The sequence below is a fragment of the Pongo pygmaeus genome, chromosome 15, assembly GCF_028885625.2.
Source record: "Pongo pygmaeus isolate AG05252 chromosome 15, NHGRI_mPonPyg2-v2.0_pri, whole genome shotgun sequence".
NCBI classification, from domain to species: domain Eukaryota; kingdom Metazoa; phylum Chordata; class Mammalia; order Primates; family Hominidae; genus Pongo; species Pongo pygmaeus.
The window spans coordinates 73,403,162-73,411,110 of NC_072388.2; positions in this window are offsets into that span (position 1 = coordinate 73,403,162).

Consider the following 7,949-nt stretch of genomic DNA (forward strand, 5'->3'; position numbering starts at 1 on the left):
GTGGATCACTTGAGCCCAGGAGTTCAAGATCAGCCTGAGCAACGTGGCAAAACTCCGTCTCTACAAAAAAATACAAAAATTAGCCAGGTGTGGTGGAGCACACCTGAAGTCTCAGCTACTTGGGGGACTGAGGCTGGAGGATTGCTTGAGCTTGGGAGGTTGAGGCTGCAGTGAGCTGTGTTCACACCACTGCACTGCAGCCTGGGTGACAACGTGAGACCCTATCTCACACACACACACAGACACACACAACAATCCTCACAATTTACAGACCGAACTAAGAGTGAGTTGTTTGCTATGGATTCAACATTTAATGTGCAACTATAGTGCACCCAGGGCATTGTGCACTATAGGAATGGTGGGTGGTACAAAAATGAGCAAGAGTTTTGTCTCTAAAGAGTGTGTCCTCCATGTGTTTCTAATATTATTTGATTTCCAAAACTTCAATTCATACAGTATCCTTTGGAGGTACCCGTGGTTCTCTGACTCTCTTCCTGAACTACCACTGAAGTCATAGCATTAACATATTTAAAATCTCAGATGAATTTTTATAATCATATGAAATTTATTATCTACTCTATATTGGTATTGGTTTCGATATAAAATGATCCTCCTCTTCCCCAACCTCATACTTCTCAAGTTCTACTTATAACACTGAAGCAGCAGGAAAACAGACTAATTGTATCCCATCTTTTATATCCCTGGCATACTATCTTACACCCGAGGAACACAAGTTCCCCTGAGAATCAGAGTTATAGATACTCAATACCTATTTATTGATTTCGAAACCCAGAGAGGCGTAAGACACCAGGGCCTTGGAATTCTCCCTCTCTCCCTGTACATTTTTCCTTTCTCCACCCTCTAGTCCTTCACGCCTTCTGGTCTGGGACACCCCTCCCCTGGCTTTTACCTTCTTTCTGCACATTTCTTACAGGGGCTCCCTGTTTGGTTCTGGTCCTTGTTTTTGCATTTGGCATTGTTTTAGTTTTGAACACAGAACCATTTAGGCCCAAGGCAAATGGTGGCCCAAAAAAGATAGTTAATCCTTCCATTAATTAATTCTCTCAAAAACCACATATAGGTCTGCTCCTTGGACTAATAGCTGTGCTGGACAGTGGGAATACAGTGATGAGCAAAATGGAAATGTTGTCTCTCCCAAAGATGCCTTCAAGGGACTGGGAAAGCCAGACATTGATCAAATAATTATACCAGTAGATAGTGTTGAGTTGTGCCATGAAGGGAGAGAACAGAGTGCTATGAAAATGTATAGCAAAGTGTTTGATCTGATCTGGGGGAGGTGGTCAGGGAAGGCTTCCTGGAGGAAGAGACATTGCAGGAGAAATGAGGATGAGTAGGAGTTAACTAAATGAAAACGGGTTGTGGGGCAGCATTTCAGGCAGCGGAGCAGCATGTGTAAGAGTCCTGTGGCTGGAGGAAGGAAGTACAGCCAATTTGAGGAATTGAAAGGAGACTGACGTGGCTAGAGCATAGACAGAGAAAGAAGTGGTGTAATGTGGGCTGGAGAGTCAGAGGAGGGGGGCAGAATTCTAAAATCCAAATAGATCATGAGAGCTGGGTATACACTAGGGTCGGGACATCACCAAGTGTGCTTACTCAGGTCCAGAGTAAATTAAGTAGGAGGAACTTTAAATAAAACTAAATTAATCAAGACCAGTAATTCAGGAGGAGGTAAATTCACCGTAAGAAATACTCCAGGCTGGACGCGGTGGCTCATGCTTGTAATCTCAGCACTTTGGGAGCCCGAGGCGGGTGGATCGCTTGAGGTCAGGAGTTTAAGACTAGCCTGACCAATATAGTGATACCCCGTCTCTACTGAAATGCAAAAATTAGCCGGGTGTGGTGGCAGGTGCCTGTAATCCTAGCTACTCGCGAGGCTGAGGCAGGAGAATCACTTGAACTCGGAAGGCGGAGGTTGCAGTGAGATGAGATCATGCCACTGCACTCTAGCCTGGGCGACAGAGTGAGACTCCATCTCATAATACATTACATGTATTATGTAAATAAATACATAAATACTCCGAAAAATCTCAGAAGATATATTGGCTGAATGAATAATGGATAAATAAAGACCTAGTACATGATTACGTGTCTTCATTTCCAGCCACTTTCTATGCAGAGGCCTGACCTGGCTCTGCCTCTTCCAGAGCAAATCACCTCAGTACTCTTCCTTTTTGTTGCCATGGCATTCTGTACATGTGACTATCATGGCTTTGTCCCACTGGATTGCAGTGATGGTTTGCTGCTAGCTTCTCTCATTAGACTCTAAGCTCCTTGAAGGCAAGGACCATGCCTTACTCATTTTTTCATTCCCAGTGCCCAGCACAGTGCCTGGCACTTAATAGGTGCTCGGTAAGTATTGGTTGAAGGAATGCATACTGTCCTGTCCATATAAATTCCACCAGACTTCATGATGATCAGGATGACACAAGTGTACAGCTGCCTAGGCCTCCTATACCCTCGGAACTAGAAGCCAACATTTCAGGAGAGTCAGCTGCATTACAGGCCTGTTTTGTAGTCAAAGAAAGGCATTCACTGAGTCAGTCTCAACCTTGTTCTTCTGGTGACCAAATCCGGGACCTTGTTTTCCTTGTGAGGTTTTCTGTGGGTGTGCCCAGACAACTCATCAAGCCAATGGGATCTAAGTAGGAAAATCCAACGGATTAACTGCTAGTCCTCTGCACTAGCCAATGATATTAATATTCCCAGTATGAATAGCCTTTGTATTTCCAAGCTACACATGCACATCCATTGTTTCCTTTTGTCTACACAACACCTCTACGAGGTATTTAGCTGAAAGAGGTTAAATCGTTGATCCATGGTCCCATGGCAAGTCAGTCAGGCCCGGAGGCTTTTTCTCCTACATTCCCCTGCCTTACTCCCTACCCCAGAACTTTCTCTGTTACCCACCTTGAAAGGAGATGGTTCTCAGTGGCCACTGTCTGGGAGATGCTCTGTGTAGCTCTTTGGGCTTTGTTCCTGCCGAGTTAAGCCTTGGCAAGCTCTGGTGGGAAGATGAGGGGGTTGGCCAGGAACTTCAGAGATTCAGTGTATGGGAAGAGAGAGTTGCATAAGCCAGGTCTTTCTCTCTTTCTCCCAGAGGCAACCTGATGCAACTTGCCGCTACAGAGCCATCTTCATGGCTTCTTGCTTCAGCCGGAGTGATCAGGAGGGAGAGGCAGGCTGAACTGAAGACAGACAGCAGCCAGGGGAGGAGGAGCCATTTCCGCCTGAGCCCAGGGGCAGGGAGCCTTCAGGCTGGAGACAAGCTGGTGTCAATGAATCCTAGGGAAAAATGACAGCTGGCTTCTAGAAGATGTGCACCCTGGCCCTGCTCTGGAGCTGCCCACTCAGGATGGGGCAACGCCATGCCATTCTTCAGGAGAATGAAGCCTAGCCCACTGTTACTCTTTTCTCCCCTTTGGAGACTAGGCTGCTACAGGGTTAAATGGTCTGATCCAAGACCTACAGAAAAAAGACATTTTTCACTATTAAAAAAATTCATTAAACAATTGCTGAGTTCTAGGCATTTATTGAAAGATGAAAGGGTAGTCTCTATTCTCAAGATGTTTACAGTCTAGTAGGAAGGTAAGCAGACACATAAAAATCATACATGAAAAAGAATGTGGTTCAGTGTCTTAAAAAGAGAGGGTTAGAATCTGGCTTAATGAAGGCAAACCAGAGTGTGGCATCAGAGAGACCATCAGTCTTGAAAGGCACCTGGAATTAAATTTGGAAGACAAATGCACGGCAAATGCCTATGATTCTAGGCCACTGAGCAGTTTCCATGGCTGCAACCTTCCTTTTTTATCTAGGATGATAATAATAATACTAACGACCTTTCTCAGGTACTTATTATGCATCAGGTACTGCACTGAGCACTTTGCATCCCCCACCTCATGTCATCATTAGAACCACCTGAGGTGGGTATATTCTTATCCTCCTGTTTTACAGCTGAGGAAATTAAGGCCCTAAGAGGTTAAGGAACTCATCCAAAGTCAAGCAGCTGGAAAAAGTTGGAGGTGAGATATAAACCCAGCTTGTATTTAACATTTTAAATGTTACAGAAATCTGTAAACAACTACTGCTTCCAAAAGTGAAAACCTCCCCACAGATTCTGGGGAAGTGCTCAATTGTCCTGTGGAGCAGTCCAAGTTCTAGTGGCATCTCTCTCTCTCTCTCTCTCTCTTTCTCTGGTGCCAGGCTCTTAGACTCTGAAGCTCCTGGGAGGGTCTGAGACTAACAATTCCAGGCAGGAAAAAGGCAAGATTAGGAGAAAAAAAATCAGCATCACACATGTCAGAATTCTGGAGAACCAAGTGAAAGTCTCCTGGGCCAAACATATCTGAAATGGTCTCTAAAGCAAATGTCTTGGCCTTAGTCTCCATCCTAAGCCTCTCTGGAGTTCAGAGATTTTCCCCGCCCTCGCAATATGAGTAACTAGAAAGCGATTCGTCTGTGTCCATTTGCCAGTGGTTCTTCGACTTCCTTTCAGCGTCTCAATGCATCATAAGCTGTTAGTCCTGACAGAGGCTTTAGTGATTAGTCCAATCCCTTCAATTCGTACATTACACATTAACAGTGGTTAATGGAAGAGCTTCTGGGATGTTTTCTCTTTGTTTTAGTAAAAAAAAATCTTACCACTAAACACTAATGTGAGAGTTACTTTGATTGCAAAACAGAAAAGAATCTTACAACCATTGTGTGTGTACACTGAGAATCTCCATCAAACCTCATCTTTCCTATGTTGATCCATTTGCAGTACCCCCCTTTGTGGCAGAGGCATATGGGTGGTTGAGGGTGTAGTAGGCAGAGCAATGCATTTCTCCAGCACTGAGAACAGTCTGCTGCTTCTGGCCTGCTCTGCTTTTTGATCTGGCACACCCAGCAGCTCTGCCATGTTCAAGGCCAGCAGCCATCCATTTGTCTGCCAGGCTCCTTCTTGGCCTTACCCACTGGCAGTCAGAGCTAAGCTGATCTTTCTGCCTGCTGGCTGCTTATCTGGGACATATGATTTGTGGAGGAGGGCCTGCTAGAAGGGAGCCGTCCTTCTCCAAGCCCCTGCAGGTGAGGGGAGCTGCACTGACATGCCACGTCTGCTCCAGAATCTCAGGCTCTTAGTCTCCATTTGCAACTGCAAACACCTGTGCTCTGTGGCTAGCATTGGGCGGTGAGCAGAGAACAGGCAGGGGAACACCTGCAGAAAATAGAAGAGGTCACAGTTCTTCTGCCCCAGTCGAGAGGAGCTGGCCGGATCCACACACCCACATTGCCCACCCTCTTCCAGGACCCTCGAGCCACCTATGCAGGCCATCTCCTGGTCTCTACCCTCCCCTCCACCCCTTTTTAGGAATCAAACCCCTGGTTTGGAGAGCCTGGTAGGTTCCCATAGCAATGGGCCTTTTAGCTGTTTCCATGGCAACCAACACCCAGACCATTTAGTTGCTAGTCAACTGACAGCTGTAAGTGAATCGGATTCAGTTTAGAATCTAGGGATAGGCTGAGGAATTCTCTTCAGAGAAAAAGACACAACCACCCAAAATGACTCAAATCCTTCAAAGACTTTCAGGCAACATCTGTGGAGATCTAGAGCCACTTTCTACTTTGGGTCACTCAACCCTTTCTCCCCCCCCAGCTCCATTCCCAACACACACACACACACACACACACACACACACACACACACACACACACCCTCGCCTGAGTGTTCCAGGCCTTTAAATAAGGCATACCCCAACCTCTATTTCCTGTTCTGTCTCTTCTTTGGGAAAAACACTTGTTTAATGTGACTCTCACCTTGGCGACTTTCTTATACAACTCCTTTTTCTGTGCTAATGCTTTTCTTATGTACTGTGACCCTGTCCTTGTACCAACCCATTTAACCATTGCTTTTTGGATTATCTGAAGTGAATGGCTGATCCCAGATCATTTTCTCTTAGTTGACCTCACCTATTTCAAGCCACTCTTCCTATGTCTGGAGGGTGTTCTCAGAGAACAAGCTGTTTTCATCAACCTTTCCAAAGCATAATCAAGATCACTCGGTTTCTTTTCTGAAAGATTTTGTGTTAAAAAAAAAAAAGATCACTCTGTTCCTTTTAAAAAAAGTCAACTAAGATTTAAAAACCAAACATGCAGGATTTAAAATTACTCCATGCTTGTTGCTTTTTATTAGTATGAAGAGTTGACTGAATACCAGTCTTCATATTTAACCTTTTCCCAAACTAGAGATATGAGGTGTTGGGTTCCCTTTATTCTATAATCAGGGGTGCCCCTCATTATTATTTTAACAGTTAGAATCTGGGATTTATCTGTCCTGGAATTCATGTAAGAGCTGAGCGCCTCCAAGACCTGCTCCGTGGACTAGAAAAGCATGAGACGGTCATTGGAAAGAGGATGACCTTTTTGATATACCTAAGATTCAGTGCTTCTCAATGTTTTAATGACTCACGGGGGCGTCTGTGAACTGTCTGTAGAAGACGACCTTTCAAACTAATCCCCCCACGGGAGCCCTACCTAGCTCACGGCTGCAGGCTTCATGTAGCCTCACGATGGCTGGCAAACAGTCACAAGCTGTTGTGTTCCCCTTTTGCTCTGATGGAAGGGTATAAACTAGCCGAAATACTTTTTAATTTCGACTTCTGAAATATCTACTTATACTTTGTCTTTAGTGCTTCCCCACCCTTTTCATTATCACTCCTTACAGGAGCTTTTGTGGACCTTTTAATTCTAATTGACCACCCCACCAAATTTTAATACCGCAGATATAATATGTATCTGTTTATGTATTATCTGTCCATTCCTGCTTTACACATAAAAAGAATAAGATTTTTTTTTGTCCCTAAGAACAAATTTTCACAAAGAATGCAAGGTATAAACAATGAAAGATATACAGTATTAAAACATTGTTTCAAATTTGAAGAATAAGTGGAGGAAAGAAAAATATATTTTAGAACTTAGATATGTAAATTATTTCCAAAATAGTTTAACACTCAAACTAGTCAGCTGTATCAAAATCAATTCTCCCTGAAGTAGGCACTGTTCCTAGATAGAGGCAAGTACTCATTTTGCATGGTATTGTGAGTCCTGTCTTCTTTTAACACAAGGGCAGAAGAATATGCAGGGCGGGTAGCTGTTAACTTCAAAGGAGCTAAATGGCATGAGAAATCTTCTGGGAATAGGGAGACAATGGACATATGAGAATTGAGCTTTTCTAGGCCTTTCAGAAAGTTCCTGTGCACAGAGGATAGCCTCGTCCTTCTGAGGAGACATCATCAAATCTCAGATTGAACCTTCTGATTTTCCTGCTATTTGTAGACAAAGAACAATGTCTATCTCCTACAGTGACAGCTAACATTTAGAGAGTATATACTATAGCCAGGGTCATTCTAAGTGTTTTACATGCCTCATCTCATTTAGTCTTCACAGCCCTATTATTATTAGTCCTATTTAACAGATAAGGAAACTGACACACAGAGAGATGAAGTGATTTCAAGATCATACTGGTAGTCCCGTTAATTGTTGGTGCCAGGATTCAACCACAGGCAGTCTGAAGCCAGAGACCCGCACAACAGTTAACAGCCTCAGGAATTCACACAATTCTGATACATCTAGAGTCTGGCATGGGGGACAGGGTGGACTGTCGCTCTAGACTCAATGTGACAGGATACACAAAAGATCTTAGGTGAAAAGTACACTGGTTGACTGGCTCCTGGCATTAACTAGGAAAGCTTGGCTGTTGATAACTGTATTGCTGATCCATCACTGTCCCCTGGTGGTTTTCCTGGGAAACTCACAGACAAAGAAATCCAAGGGTCTAGCAAAATTAGTGGGATGAAAAGAACTGGATCAAATCAATTACTTGCTCACAAGCACTTCGTATGAATGTTCCTTCCTTTTGCCCTAACAATGGATGACCTAAGGTCCATGTTATT